General features: G+C 52.3%; 1 protein-coding gene across 1 annotated transcript in view; it reads right to left on the bottom strand.

Annotated features, from left to right (window-relative positions):
* The window catches only part of GRIK4 (glutamate ionotropic receptor kainate type subunit 4), a 387,595-nt gene that overhangs the window by 269,815 nt on the left and 102,329 nt on the right, over positions 1–15,451 (bottom strand).

Here is a 15,451-nt window from a genome sequence, read left to right as displayed (position 1 = left end):
AGGGGAACACAGGGGAGGCCTGGCCCGGAGCAGGGGCTACAGAAAGGCCAGTTCCTCCCTGGCCCAGATGGGAGAGGTCTCTTCCCAGCAAACACTGACGGCAGAAGCGCACATCCCGGGTCATCAGCTGGTTTCCACATCTGTAAAAAACTAACCCCTCCCCATCCTTCCTCCACCAACCCCTCTCCCTCCTGAGGCGGAGGGGCCTCTGGTGTCAAAGCTAGACCGTGGAGGAGGCTGTCTCCCAAACAAGGTAGCAAGGGTATTGTCCCCTCCCTGCAACCTCCCAACACCCTGAGACAGTCTGTAGGCTGCCAGTTCCACCCCATCACAGGGGTGAGGGTGGGGCTGGTGAGCACCTGAATATGCCAATCCCGGGTCATCCTTGGTTAGGAAAACAGTATTAAAGTGATTCATTTCCCCGCCCCCACAGCCAGACAATTCAATAGAAAAGCAGACAAAAGACTAGAAGAGACACTTCACTAACAACTATATCCAAAGGCCTTGGAGCACACTTGGAAAGGTACTTAGAAAAATGCAATTTTAAACCACAATAAGATATCACTCCTACACCCACCAGAATGTGACTTCAAAAAAAAAAAAAGATACCATCAAGTGTTAGCAAAGATGTGGAGCAACTGGAACTCTCCTACAGTGTCAGTGGGAATGTAAACTGGCGTAGCTCTTGTGGAAAACGGCTCTGTTAGAGCTTTACACACACCCAAACGCCAGCAACTCTACGATAGGCATTTCCAATAGAAATGCATGAGTACGTTCAAGACATACTAGAACGTTCAGGGCAGCAGCCTTTGGGTTTCCCCAAACTGGAAATTACCCCAGTGTCCAGCAGCAGAATGGAGAAATACAGCGTACACTCACACAATGGAATGTTACATGGAAAACAAAAAATGAATAATCAACAGCTCCGTGCACCTGTGTGGGTGAATCTCCTAAGCAATGCTGAGTGAAGGAAACCAGGCACAGAAGAGTATTTACAGTGTGATTCTATCTATGAAAAGTACAAAAGCAGGCAAAACCGCAGTGCGCGGCACAAAGTCCAGTTAGTGATTACCCTTGTGGGCGGGTAGAGACTGGAAGGGGACGTGGAGGGGTCTTCTGGGAGTGCTGGTGACGTCCTGTTGCTCACACTGTTACACAAGTGTGCTCCGTGTGTGAAAACTCGTCAAGGGGTACATATACTGATGAGAAATTTCACTTCTCTGCATGCGTGTTATACTGAGTGGAAGTTCCTTTTTATGACATCCCCCTACACACAAGTGCAATGTTCCACCCTCAACCAGCACCTCAAAGCTTCCTGTGCACAACTCATCCCCTCCACCTGGGCCGTGCTCCTCTCCCCCAACCCCTGCCATTTACCAGAATCGGGTGCCTCTCGGTGCGCCGTCCCAGCAGCCTGCAGTGTCTCAATGCAATGCAGCTCTTTTCCCTCTGATGTGTCCACACCAGGGCTCAGTGTGGGCTTATCAAGGGCCAGGACTGTTTCCAGTTTACCAATATATCCCCAGAGGCTACTTATACACCACGGCTGCACGGGATAGACTTGTTCAATAGATGGAAGGCCTCAAGCCACCGCCTGCTATGGGGAGACAGAGGGCCATAAAGGATAAGGGATCAGAGCAAAGGCATCTCTGCTGTTGCCAAGTCAGGGCCAGAATCTTTATCCTTTAATTCATGGGTGTCGGTGCAGGAAGAGGTGAAAGCAAACAGTCTCGAGGGAAGATGGATAAAGTCGATTGTTCAGCGCCTATGTGGCTTCCTACTAGAATTCAAGTTTGATGGAGAAGTCCTGTTTGTCTGTCTTCTCAGGGCCCAGAATAGTGCCTGGAATATATTACAGCTTCAATAAATATTTGTTGAGTGGAAAAATGAATGGACTGTCAAAGAGGAAAGAACTGTAAAAATCTGGCGAGGTTATACGAATATAATACTAACTATAATCATTTCTGTCAAATGCCTTCTGTTTATGCCCGGTCAGCCCGCCACGTGCTAATTACCATGCAGACTGCTAAAGAGGTGTCAGATTAGCCTGTGTAAATCTTATTTGATGACAGAACTCCACTCAGTCCGTGCAGGACTGGTGCTCATCGTTCATGGCCCCGAAGGCAGGCTGATCCTGGAGCCCACGTGTAGGGACAATAGCCGAGGTCTCCGGCTGCTCTTGGACATCAGCTGTGTGACCCTGGGCACAACGATGGGAAATAATCTCCCCCTAAACCTTACAGGAGTAAAAAGAACCATCATGTTACGTGTTTGGAAGTCTCAACGGTTTGTAAAAGTCTTTCCATGTCTTTATCTCATTTAATCCATCAGACAAGCTCTATTACTCAGGGGGAAGCTGAGCTCCCGAAAGGTGAGGGGTCAAGCTCAAGGTCACACGGCTGTTACCAAGCAGAGCCAGGGCTAGCCAGATTTCTGACTCCACAGGCTTTTCTTCTGTCGCTTAACTGTTTGCATATGAGAACAGATGATGAAGCTTCTAGATTCTTTATCTTAAAAAAACACAGAGAAGTCAAAGACCTAATTTTCAGTTTAATGTTTCGGTGAATCTAGTCTTAGGACCTAACAGTACAGGCTTTATGAGCTGACAATATTTTAATAATTTAGGAATAAAAAAGAAATCTTCCAGAGATCAAGCACCCAAGACCCCCCTCCCACCAACATCACCTCCACCCGTGGGTTATTGCCACCTGCATGGTGTCGCTTCTAAATCAGCACATCAAGCCCAGAAACACCTGCACTGAGGCGGCTGCCTCCTGAAACCTCCACCTGGAGGCCCCACGGCACTTGCAGACACACCTTGTTTTAAAGAGGAGGTATCCTCACCACCGTTCCCGCCATCTGCTTCTCCTCCTACGTTCTCCCTCTTAGTAGGTGGCACCATGATCTACGAGTCACCCAAGCCAGAAAGCTGAGAGTCACCTGAGAGTTCTCCTTCCCCGACATCATCTCAGTCGCCAAGTCCTGGCAGCTCTGCCTCCATCACCTTCTCTCCATCACCACTGACCGCCTAGTCCAACATTTGTCAGCCACAACCAGGACTCTGCGACAGCAGCCGTCTGGGTCTCCCTCCCTCTGGTCTCTCCCTCTCCAGTTGGTTCTCCGCTCAGCAGACAGGGGTTCTTACCAAAATGCCAGCTTGGTAGTGATACATCCCAGCCCCAAAGTCTCCCACAGCTCTCCACTGCTTCAGGGAGCAAAGGCAAACTCTTTATTCCAACAGATAAACCCTTCATGATCCAGCTCCTGCCCACCTGTCCCTACCACCCACCCCACTGCAGCTGATACTTGGCAGAGCCCAACCCCGGACTTCCCTCAGCACCCGCCTTCTGCCTGCGCACGGACTGCAGTCTCATCCCCGGAAGGCCTGGAAACCGTATCTTCCAAGCTCCCTGCGCTCCCTCCTCTCAGGCTTTTTGTGATCCCTTTCCCATCTGCTGCCACCGCACCTGGAACATTCTTCCTCAAGGCACACACTTGCTCACGACGATGCTGCCTGTCTCCCCACAGAACCGTCAGCTGTGATGGCAGGGACGGTGGCAAGCTAGGGTGACCTAACCCACTATCTGGCACACAGTAGGTGCTCTATTAATACTTGCTGAATGAATCAATGAACAGATGGTGTCAAAAAGGCACTTTCTGTGTTTGCACCAAGATGAAATAAATTCCCAGTTTGGATCGTGCATTTTGTACGCTCACTGTGGTTAAAATAGTCAATCTAAGCAGACGGAATGCTCCAGATCCAGGCAAAGGGGCCTCACAGCCATGTGTGTTGAGAAAGCGAGGGAAGCACTCACTGCCCTTTCCTTCTGTGCTTGGGGCTTGCCCTGACAGTCACAGCTAAGAACACGGGTTTGAGTCCTGCACTGCCTTGTGCACCGTGGGCGAGGGAGTCGACTTCTTGCCACCTTGATTCCTTTACTTGTAATACGGGACGATAAAAGGACCCTCGCAGAATCGTCACGAGGAGCGATGCTAAGATGCGTATCGTGTGCTGCTCGAAGTAAATAACTGTTCGCGATACTATACCAGCCCTGTAAGATAACACTGCACGCGCTCTTGATAAACGTAGAAGCTGAGGCCGAGTCATTTATCCAAGGTCATGCAACCCAAGCAGTAGTGCTGAAGTTCGAACTCAAGAGAGCCTAACCGTGTGCAATCACAGATCCCAGGCTCCCTCTCCAACTAGAGTTAAATATGGAAGCACTGGCAGAATTTACGTCCGAAGCAGGCACGCAAGTACAGCCTCCTATTGCCGAGGGTCTTTGACAGTCCCCACCTCCCTAAACAGAGCTGGGCCTCAGGCCTGTATGTTAGGTAACCCAGAAGGTGGAGACCCTAAAACAGAACTTTCCCATGCAGCTGAGGACACTGTTCTTGACCCCCGAGGGTAGCCATGTCAATCATGATGGGTGCAGAGCTAGGGCCCAGCCTGGATGGAGGCCGGGTTGTTCTGGCTATGGACCTTATAGAGGGGACACTCCCGAACAGCTCCACCCCTCAGGGCCCGTGTCCTCATCGATAATGTGGGCACATCGATGCCTACCTCACGGGGTGGTGAGCACCAACAGAGTAGGGAGCATGTCGGAATCTTCCACCTGTGTCCCTAGTGCCTAGCACAGGCTGGCCCATAGTAGGCACTCAAATACGTCTGCTGAAATCCTGGAAGAACCCAGTCAGGTACGACACGTGGAAAAGGCTCTGTCGGCATGAAGCATTTACTGGTGGTGAGTTACCTTCAGAGTCCTTGCCCATAAGGAATTTACAGCCCAGATGCAATTCCTCCACCGTGCACGCTCTCCTCCAGCCCTCGCCGTGCACAGTGGCCGGCGGTCAGCATCTCACCGCCCGCCGATCGCACGCAGCCGCGTGAGCGCTCCAATCAGACTGAGAGTCGGGGCTCCTGACGTCTCATCTCTGCTTTAGGATTTACCTGCCCGGGATGTATCCCCACTCAAACACCAAAAATCAGAGGTCCCCAGTTTCTCCAGGACAACCTAATTTCCTCCTTTTTTTTTAGCATCTCAAGACTGCTCAGCTTCCTTAAGCTAGAAAATCCTCTAAGGTCTCTTTCAGACCTAAACGTCTCTGACTCACCTCTTTGGTGCCTGTATTTTGAATGAAGCCCCGTGAGGGCAGAGCCTTCTCTCTCTTACTCACTGCTACTCCTCCAGCACCCGGCACAGTGCCCAGTGCAATGCAGCTATGCATGAACGTCAGTAAAAGAAGGAGTGAACGAATGAATGAATGAATGAACGAGTGAATGAATGAATGGACGAACGAATGAGTGAACAAATGAATGAATGAATGAATGAATGAACGAGTGAATGTTATTTAGCTTTGCACTAATTTATGCCCTCTCTCTGTTCCTGTGTGCTCCTGGAGGGCAGGGGAACCTCTCTTTCAGGCATGTACCTTTCTGACACACCACTTGCCATGATGCTTATCCATGAATATGTGCTGACTCTGGACGAGCACCAGTTAAGAGACCCAGACAGGCACCCCCTGCCGACATCACCCCGTGTCCAGCGGTGAACACGCTGTCTGGACTGCCTGGCCCAGTCATGCTAAACGGCCTCTCTCTCCTGACTTGTCAGCAGTCCCTCGCTGGTCTCTCTCTCGTACTCACAGGGCTACGACACCATTAATCGTGATTTTCCGGGGTGGGTCTGAGAGGAGGCTGACAGCCACCAGCCAGCGCTTGGTGGCGGGAAGACAAGAGGAAATCAGAGGGGCAGCCAGATTAATTACAGGTTTTCTCTTGGCTGCGGGCAGCAAGATCTTGATTACTCTTCATGACGCTCCAGGCTCCTCAAGACAAATGGATGTGGGCTTCTCTGTGGTCCCGACTCCTCAGACTGGGAGGAACTCCCAGCAGCAGCTGACAGCTTGGGCGGAGTGTGCAGGAGGCGGGGTGGCCAGGGCCGGGGAGCGGCACCCAGACCCCAGGGCTTCCTTGAGGGAGAGTCATCCTCTGTGGCCTGATACAGTTGGGCAGCACGTGCAAGCATCCTGTCTCCCTGGCAACAAGTAGTACGATGCCCGGGTGCAGGTCCTGTCCTGGGAGTCAGGGGCCTGGATGTTCACTAGCTCTGAGCTTGTCTGAGCCTCAGTTTCTCACTCTGTAAAATGAGGGAATCAGACCAACGATCTCCAAGGTTCTTTTAAGCTCCAAGACTCTGCAGTTCTAGGAAGCATACTTTCTGATAGCAGATAACATTTACTAAATATTTACTTTCTATGTGCAAAGTACTATTTTAGACTCATTGCTCCTCAAAACCGTGTGAGACAGACTCTTATTCCTCGGCAGACAAGGACAGACAAGGAACCCAAAGCTGGAGAGGTTGAGTGGGACTCGCCGAGGGCGCTCATCTGGTCAGCGGAGGAACCGGGCCATCGGCTCCAGGACCCTGTTCTTACCCACCACTCTCCATGCTTGCCTTCTCTAGGTACTGCAGAACCTGGCACATAGCTGGTACTTGAGGAGATGTCAGAAGGTGGTTATAATGACTATCACGATGTTGAAGAAGAAGACGAGTGAAATGCTGGCCGATCTGGGCACACCTGCACATCTTCCCAAATCAGGGGCGGGGGGAGCAAACAGCACAGGAATGAGTCTGGGAGTGTCCTTTGGCAAGATTGTCAGCCCTGATGTCCCCTACCTTTAGGATTTGCCATCAGGAGATGCTCTCAGGAGTTTGTAATGAGTCAACACAGCCAACTAGCCAGGGAGACTTGGCATCGGCTTGGGGGCTGGACCAGGTCTGATGCATCAGGATAAACTCAAGTGCGGCGGCTGGCCCGGCCCAGGCCTGACTCTGGGGAGGGCATTCAGGGAGCACGGCTACCACAGGGATCTGCTGGCACTCTGGACACACAACTAGGGAAGCTGTTCCCAATTCTCGGGCACTAATGAGTGAGACATGGGGGATCCCCAGGCTACCTTCCTCTCCAAACCATGTCCTGTGTATATGTCAGACCGAAGCCCTCAGTCCACCTCTAAACAGCGCCCTCTCGGCAGGGGCCAGAGCAGACAACCCTGGCCGCCAATCCCAGTTGCCACTCTACATTCTTAAGCTGGTTACTTAGCCTCTGAGAGTTTCATCTCCTGGGGGCACGAGGCCTCTCTTGAAAGGCTGCTGCAGAGATCTCAGGTGTGATGCAATCAGTGAGTGTGAACTTCCTGTCTCGCCCTCACCCCATCCAAGGCACCCTTGACCACATCCCACATCTTCTCCCAACGAGACAGCCTCCCACGCTTCTTGCTAATATTAGTCCATGGCCCTCTCACCTCCAAAATGCTGCTCCAAGTCAGCCCCACCCAGAAGCTCTCCCTGAAGAAGTCAGTCCTCCTTCCTCACTCGGACTCAGTCTGGCACAGAGAAAAGCTAGGACTGGAGGTGGAGAGCTGTGTGACCTTGGGCCCACCTCTTAACCTCTCAGGGCTTCTATTTCCTCTCCAGTGAAATGGGGAACTTACACTCCCACCATCTACTTTACAGGGTCTCTTTGAGGCTCAAGGGAGATAATGGGTGGAGAAATACTTTGCAGACAAGTGAAGTGCTTTCCAAGCAAAACGGTGTTGACTATTCCTTTACTCCAGACCAGCCAAAGCGAATAAATACACTTCATAGCACTGCATGATTTATACTTTCTTCGTTCAACAAATATTTCTACTGTGTGGCAGGTGGTGTCCAGGCTCTGAGATACAGTCCCTTCCCTGGTGGAGCTTACAGTCCAGGCAGGAGATATCAGTCCACATCCAGGAAGCTAGATTGACAGGTGGCGAAGGAAGAGTCCAGGCTGCTCTAGAGTGAGCGGTGGGATCCTCATGTGGCCCGAGGGGAAGGCTTCACTGAGGATGAAATATTTGACTTGAGTCGGCCAGGTCCTTCGAAGAGGGCAGGAGGGAGCAGAGAGGACCAGATCCAGGCAGAGGAAACAACCCAGAGGAGACCCAGAGGCTGCGTGAGTGTCGGAAGTGGCTGGAAAGCTGGGAGCATCTTCTCCAAGCACTTGTTATGTTATGTGAGTCTCTCTCATTAGACAACCCCAATGTCTCTCTGCCCCCAGGTCCAGGATAAGGCTCTGCGTGTAAAGCCGATTACCTCCCTGAACCTCGGACCGGACACAGCATCCTTCACAGAAAAGGTGAGGAGGCTGCAGCATCCAGAACTCCTTTTTGTGGCAAAGGAGGTGGCCAGAGGTGAGATGACGGAGACTGAATCACCAGGCGCACTGAGCCGGGAGAGGTGGGAAGAGGACCACTGGGTCGGATGCGGAGGGTAAGACTAGCTCTGGATGGTGAAAAACGTCTCTGGCATTTATCTGAGGCCACCAGGCTCGGCCCTGGGGGAACAAAGCTCTGAGCAGAGACCACATGAGCTGAGGCTTTGGAAGAAAATAGCCCAGTGCTAGAGCCGTTTGTGACACATTTAGAGCAGAGAGGCCTTGCAGGAGTGTCCACAGAGGCATAGAGTGAGCAGGGAGAAGGATGCAGAGAGAAGCTGCTTTAAGGACAGCACTTTCATTATCTCCAGTTAAACACAGCCCTCCCTCCCCTGCTGGGACCTGCCTGTCTGGGTGTTTGGGACGAGGGGCTGCCCTGGAGGAGCCCTGGACTAAGGCTGTGTGCACCGCATCCTTCCATAGAGAGATCTGGGAAGAGCTGGGCTGTGCAGCTTGGAGAAGAGGGTGGGGGTGGGAGATGCATCGGAATTTAACCATCTCTGGCCAGAGATGGGTTATTACAGACTTATGGGTGATTGTACGCAGAATCTCCAGCTCCACTGAGTTGGCGGGGTCGGAGCCAGAGAAAAGCACTCTAGCTGATGTTAGTGGGAAGGAAGCAAGTCCTGATTTGACAATGGCGTGCCTGGGTCACAGACATGGGGCTCTCATCCCTTGGCCTGGCTCCATCTTGCCCACGTGGTCACCTCATGTACACATTAGCCTTTTTGGTGTCTCACACGCTGTTGTCAGAAAGTAAGGCCCTGTCTTTTTTAAGTCCGAGCCAGAGCAGGTGAAAAGGCAGCTACCCCAGGGTGCATGCATTCCTCAGGGAAGCCCAGGACCGCCCCCTTCAGCACTCCCAGGGAGCTAAAGAGGATAGGAAAGCCAGATATTGTACAGCAAAGATTGATTACAAAATAAGTGGTGTCCCCTTCAAACTGCAAAGCAGTGGACTTATTCCACTGGTCATCCAAGCTCAGCACAACTCCTGGGAACTGTCCAGGAGCCCACACAGAGTCTGCTCCAGCCCTTCCCCGCACCCAGTTCCACCAGCACTGACGGCCATTCGCTCGGGGAAGGCCTGGCACCCGTCTCTGCACGGGGACGGCTGCTGGCCAGGTGTCCCCTGCACAGAGGGCTCTAGAACTGCAGTCAGGGAAGGAGGCAGACTTGCTTTTCATTCTAAGGTGTTCTCTACTGTTTGCAATTTAAGCTAAGAGGCTGGATTGCTTTTTCAATTAAAAAAATCGGGTAAATAATTTAAAAAACAATAAAGAACCCCAGCTTTCACAATGACTGGCTCCAAGACCTGGGCCGACCACTTAACCTCTGAGCCTGGGCCCCCTCCTCTGGAGAGTGAGGCTAAGTGCTCAGTGACTGCTGGGCTTGCCCACGTCCCTCACAGCCTCTCTGGACCTCTGGTCACTGGCCCAGGTGCTCTGGCTTCCACGAGAGCAGGAGCCGAGCAACTGCTCAGAGCTGACCCTGCAGTGCTCCCGGACCTGTCCCCGCCCAGCCATGGTCTAACCCCAGCATCTCCTCCTCTGCTCCTTCCACGGCTACTGCCTCCGAGTCTCCCTGCAGCTTCAGTGCTTACCTCTGACACACACGCACACACACACCCGGCTCTGGTTCTTGGCAGGATCCCAGGCCCTGGGTGAGAGGAGGGTCCTCCCTTGGAAGGAGGGATGGGGAGAAGGGGGGACCCACTATGCTGAGCCAGTCTCTGAGGGGGTCAGGGATACAGAGGACACCCTCTCCAGGAGCTACTCTGGGCTTCTGCGTTAGCCACAGGCCACAGAAGCTCTCAGCCAGCCTGTCAAAGCCCCATCACTTTTCCTCTGCTGTGGCCTGGGGATGTCATGGAAACCACAGGCAGAACCAGGCGAGTCTGTGGGTTGAAGTCCAGGGGCTGAAAGCTTTTCAGCTCCCCCTGTACAGTCTCAGGACAACCTTGGGGAAACCCTTGACTTCCTTACCTAAGCAAGCGTGCTTGTCCCTGCACTCAACACATCCCCCACCACAGGGGCTTTGGTGAAAGGGTCACAGAGCCATAAGAGCCCAGCTCCAGCTGCCAGGAGGAGAGAGAAGGCTCTGGGTGCCACCTGGGGACCTCAGCCTCCCTCCCGGATCCCGGCAACCTTGCTGCACTGCGCCTGCGTCCCTGCACACTCTGGGCCCACCCAGCTGTGTGCTGAGGGCACTAACGTGCTGTCAGGACTCTCAGATGTGTGACTGCTCTCAAGGAACTAGAAAAGTTGGATATCCTTGTGGGGAAGGTAAGTTAAATAGCACATCTGTGAACTCGTGATGCAAGACAGCAATGCAGCAACTGTCACAAGGCCAGGCAGCCCTCGTCACCAACGGGAAGACAGAGGCAGAAAGGCCTCCCTAGGGCCGGACGGTTGGAGCAAGATTCTTGAAAGATGCGGGACACACGCTGAGTGAGTCCTGAGGTGTGCACTGCACAGGAAGGAAGGCCTTCCGGGCACGTGCTGAGGAAAGCAAGAGGTGTCCAAGGGGCACTCACTAGACCAACGTGGCAGGAACACATGGTATCTCAGGGGCCCAGGGAGAGGTAAGTGTTGGGGTCAGATTCTAGAAGGCTTTGAATGCCAAGGTTAAGGGGCTTAGACTTTATCCTCCAAGCAATAAGAGCCATTGAAAGTTTCTCGGCAAGGAAGGGCTAGGGCTGGAGCTGTGCTTAAGGAAACTGATGTGACCAGAGTGTGCCAGGCAGAGCAGAGAGGCCAGTTAATGGGCACAGGGGACTGCGAACTCAGGGAAGCCGACCTTGAAGGGAACAGACCCCATGTGGCCTGGGCGTTAGGGTCCTGGATTTTCCCACAAACAGGAAAAAAAAGTTTCTGAGCCGCCAAGCATTGGGTCTGCAAGGAAAGCTGAGCCCCAGGCAGCTCCAGAACCAGCCCCAGTAGGACACGGGGCATCACACGTAGTGCTAAGCCAGGCCCAGCCCATACACTGGGCTTTAATGGGAGTGATTCTGGAAGAGTCTGGACTTGAGTCAGAAGGCCTCTGTTCCAACCTGACTTCACCATCCATTCTCTGCACGACCTCGGTCAGGGCCCAAAAATCTCTCTGTGCCTTAGTTTCCCATAAAACGGGAGCCACGCTATTTGCCGTGTCTTCTTCACAGGGTCGTCCAAAGATCAAAGGGGACATTGTATGCGATGCTTGTCTCACTAGGTTTTTCCAACTGCCGATCATGTTTTAATAATCAGAAAGTAAAGAAGGGTTTTTTTCTAAATCAGATCTCTACAGTGGGTTAGTTCTCACCTCCTCTACTCCCACCCCTACCGTTTCACTCCCTGTCTTTTGTTCTAGAATATATGTCTGACTCCCCATCTCTCAGATCTGATGAACGGATGAATGATTTATCTTTGTCTTCTGTAAAATACCTAGAACGTTTTCCACTTAGTAGGACCTCAATAAATGTGTGACTCACTAATTAATACAAGTGAACTTATAGGAGATGTTTCAATCCTACTCATCCCCCTGTTTAGTGACTCATCTTAATATCAATGATAGCAAAAAATAATAATAATTAGGATGGAAAGTTGGCGATCTCTCCCCTGCCCCCTACCTCCATTCACAGAACTTTGCATCATTCATCTGGGACCAAGGCAGTGGAAGGTAGTAGGTAAGAGAGCAAGCTTTATGCCTTCATCGGACGGAGATCCCTGAGTCTGGGCTCTGCTCCTTACCAGCTATGACCTTGGGCAAGCAATTAACCTCTCCAAACCTCAGTTTCCCCATCCACAAAATGGAGAAAATTGTTATTTATAAGACTGCTTTCAAAGATTCGCTGCGATCTGAGCAGTACGCCTGCAGATAGCAAGCGCTCCCTGACTGCACCGTTCCTGAGATTATTGAGAGTTGTTAGTGTGATTATTGCTATCATTGCCCAGAGCCAAATCACCATGATTTGGGGGGATTAGGTATTTGGGTACAGATTTCCCATTAGAGGGCTCTGTGACTGCCAATAGATTAAGCCTCTCATTGCTTTCAACTGGAGAAAGCAGAACAGGACGAGCTTTGAAATGCCTCACCCCGCAAAGCCAACCTCACATCCTGCTATCAAGCGGCATCTGGGGTTGGGGGCACCGAGTGGATCGGTTGCCCTTATGGTGCTAACCCAGCGTTAATGGTGCCAGTGAATTACAAACAAGGCCCACCTGCAGGGCTCAGCAGCAAAACCCGGCAGGAGGGTAATTGCCCGGAACTTGAGCACAGGGGGACACAGCAGGCGTGGAGCACATTAAACACGCGGAAGAGCGACTTCCCAGCACTTTTCCTCTCCACGCAGACCCGAGGAGAAGCCGGCAGGCGAGGGGACAGGGACGCAGGCGCCAGACGGGGAAACGTTTGCCCCAGAAGAAAGGCTCTTCCTGATGACCACAGCTGGCCGCCCCGCCCAGCACCTCCACAGATCCAGGTCAGCTCCACGCAGCCTGGGGTTCTGACCGAGCTTGGATGCCGAGGACATCCAGCATGGCTCCAGGCCCTGGCCAGGCGCCCCACCCCGGAGGGAAGGCAGCCTCCTTGATGTTAGCCCCACATATGAGCGACAGGTAGAAACCGGGGTCGCCCCAGGCTGGTGTGGTGCAGGCGGCAGTGGCAGGGAGCCCATTCCCTCATTCACTCATTTGTTCATCCGCGTGCTGAGTGTGCATTCACTAGTCACCAGCTGTGCATGGAAAGGAAGCTACTCTGACACAAGACCTTCTTTCAAGGGGAGACAGGCACAGGCATCAGTTACCGGGCACGGGCGGGGAAGTGCAGTCACACAGCCAAGGTACAAGGCGGCGCTGGCACGAGGCAGGGGGCTCTCCGTGCTGCCCAGACAGGGTGAGAAGGGACCGCTGCACTGGTCTTGACGGATGGACACACACACCCCATACGTGCATATATAGACACGTACACACATGTTGTCAGGTTTTAGGTATCTAAAAGGGATACATGAGGCCCAGGGCTCTCATATCTCCAAGTTTCTAACGTGCTCTGAGACCCAAAGGAAAAGGACAGACTCGGGTACACAGCAGAAAGCAATCCTTGTCTCTGACGGTCTTCCCTGTCTACTGCAGGCAAGAAAAGGTAACCTGTTCATCTTCCCCCGGTCCTACTGGAAAGGTCTGCTGATGACCTGGGAAGTGCCTTTCCGCCTGGCCTGGCTGCAAGAACAGCTTTCCTCCTCCTCCTCCTCAGACCATGAAAGGGTGCAGTGACATTTCAAGAAGCCATCAGAGTAGCAGGCAAGTGCATTCGCTCCGGAAGGCTGGGTTCCAATCCCAGCTCCTTCATTTACTGGCCGTGATTAAGACACTGACCTCTGAGCCTCAGGTGCCCCATCTATAAAATCATGATAATAACTGCACCTGCCTCACAGGGCTGTTGGCGGTTTTAAATGAGAAATGCATGTACAGTGCTTAGCACAGTGCCTGGCATATAGTTAAGTCCTCAATAAACACACTCTAAACATACCTCACGATGGAACTACATTCCTGCTCCCTAGAAGCAAACCGCTCTGCTGACTTCGACCCACACATTTCATCCAGCAAAGAGCATCTCACCAGTGCTGTTTCATTCATTCAACAAAGATCCACTGAGCATCTAGTGTGTGGGAAGCATAAGGTCTCGTATAAAACTACGGCGTTCTTGTCCTTGAAGCATCTATGAATGATTAAAAAAAAAAAAACCTACCTGTGTCCTGCTGAACTGTACACACACCACAGTTATACACACATATACACACACGTTTGTGCACACACGAATACACAGAACCCGTGCCCCTGGAAACCTGTCATCTACATATAAATTACTATTTCCCGCAGGGTTTGACGTGATAGTTATTAAAGTTTGGGCAGCAGGCAGTGCAGGAATGGCTGTCCTCTGTGGGCTGGAAGAGGAAACTGAGGCTCAGAGACAATGTCTTGCCCAAAGACCAGGGAAGGGCGTATGGGAACTGGCGTTACTGGGTGTATTGCATACGCCATGCGTGTGCAGGTGAGCTGGTCCCCTGTGCACAGTTACTTCACAACAACTCTCCAAGACCTGGGTCAGGGCTCTCCTGCAAGGATGAAGAAACAACTCAGAGAGGGTAAGGAATTTGCCAAGGACCGGAGAGCCAACAAGCAACAGGCCAGGATGCAGTTTTGTCTTGCTCTGACCGCCAACAAACACCAGTGGCAGGCCTCCTGTGCACCGGGCACTGTGCTCCACCAGGTAACGCGGGGTCCTCACCACGCCCTGAGCACCCTCTGCATGGTCCCGCTTTGGGACCCAGAATGTTCTTCCCCCAGAAAAAGCGGTACACGCCCTTCCCTTCTTCAGGCCTTGACTCAGATCTCACAGTCTCAGGAGCCGTTACCCGTACCCTGCCCCACTCTCCCGTTCTTCCCCTGGCACTCATCACCTCCTGGCTTATCACAGAACTTACCTGCCCTTCATGTTTCTTATTTCTATGGGTCGCTCCCACACAGGCTTGCTAAAATGTAAGCTCCCGAGAGCAGGGATTTTGTCTACTTTTCTCTTTATGTGTCCAAAGCACCTAGAAGAACACCTGCCATGCAGTAGGTGCTCAGTAGATGTGCTGAGTGAATATGAGAAACATGGGAACAGCACGTGGGTACTAAGACTAAACGGGCACTAAGGCTGCGGCCCCCAGGGATCTCCCAGTCCTGCTGGGGGAAGGGCGGCCTCAGGAGCACATAGACTCGATGCCTTCTCACTGATCCTAGGGACAATTCAGAGAAAGAGGCAGCATCAGAAGTGTCCTATTTACAATATCCCGACAGCAAACAAGATGAAGTGAGGAGAAAGACATCCGGGAATCTCAAGGCATTCTTGTCCCAGATTCAAGGAGAACCCAAGGCCACCACTGGCCGCGTCTGAACCCAGGTGAAGGCAGGGAGCCAAGTTCTGCTTATCATCACATCCTAAAGGGACAGGAGCTGGAGGATGTGGGGAGGCAGTGGGTCCTCACATCCTGGAAAGTCAAGAGAGTCTGGGAAAGCAAACCTGTGGTGCAGAAAATGAATCTAGAACCTTACAGCTGCAACGGACCCTGGAGATCACCTGGCGCAGGCTCCTCCCTCACCTCATAGACATGAAAATGAGGCTCAGAGATGGAAAATGACTTCCTCGAGGTCATAAATTTGTGCCAGAGCAGGTTCTAAAGCTC

Source organism: Camelus bactrianus, chromosome 33 (genome assembly GCF_048773025.1).
Source record: "Camelus bactrianus isolate YW-2024 breed Bactrian camel chromosome 33, ASM4877302v1, whole genome shotgun sequence".
NCBI lineage: Eukaryota > Metazoa > Chordata > Mammalia > Artiodactyla > Camelidae > Camelus > Camelus bactrianus.
This window is presented reverse-complemented; position numbering and strand designations above follow the sequence as displayed.